We start from the raw sequence: 827 nt of genomic DNA on the forward strand, positions 1-827 counted from the left end.
CTTCTTTGTGAATAAACTATAAATGTGGAACTTTAACTAAAACATAAAGAGGAAATACTGAAAATCCCCATCTATCTCTCTTTCATTTCCCCTCCCCTCTCTAGAAGTGAAACCATCAAACCATCAGTGTACACTGTGTGTACTTGGAAACACAGTCTGCCCAATGACCCCTCTTGACCACGCTTGCCTGCCTTATCTTGAGACAAACCACTCTCCCTTACTCTGGCATTAGACTTCATTTAGCCTGTGTGTAAATTTAATAAGAAAATCACAATGTTTTGTTTCTCTTCAGCTGTGTATTTGGGAAAGCCGTCTTGGAACCTGAATTCCTTTACTTCTTCTATGGTGCTATGACAAAGCAAGGACATATACCACCATTCTTTCACCCATTTTCCTGTCGGTGAATCCTTAGGTGGCTTCCCCTTTGTGTAGTTTGTAGTCATAAGGTCATGAGCGTTCTTGTCCACACATATTTCCACCACATATTGGCCAGCTCTTAAGGTACACTCTGTGTTCAGTTGTAGCTAATACCACACTGTTTTAAAAAGAAAATGGCTGCACTAATTTCCATTTCCACCAATGTCTCTGGAAAGTTATAAACAAGTCTATTAGCCTTTTGAATTTTAGCCATCCCAGTGCATATTTTGGCACAACAGTGGCCTCCTCCTGAACATTGATCAGGGGACATAATGCTCTAGAAAATACAAAATGGGCCCAAAATCCTAAAATACTTTCAGAGTCTACGGACACTATAACTCTCATATGGGCACGAAGCTTGTAAAATCAGAGTCAAACAAAATCAGTGCTCTTACACATTGTTCTTGTAG

Source organism: Acomys russatus, chromosome 24 (genome assembly GCF_903995435.1).
Source record: "Acomys russatus chromosome 24, mAcoRus1.1, whole genome shotgun sequence".
NCBI classification, from domain to species: Eukaryota; Metazoa; Chordata; class Mammalia; order Rodentia; family Muridae; genus Acomys; species Acomys russatus.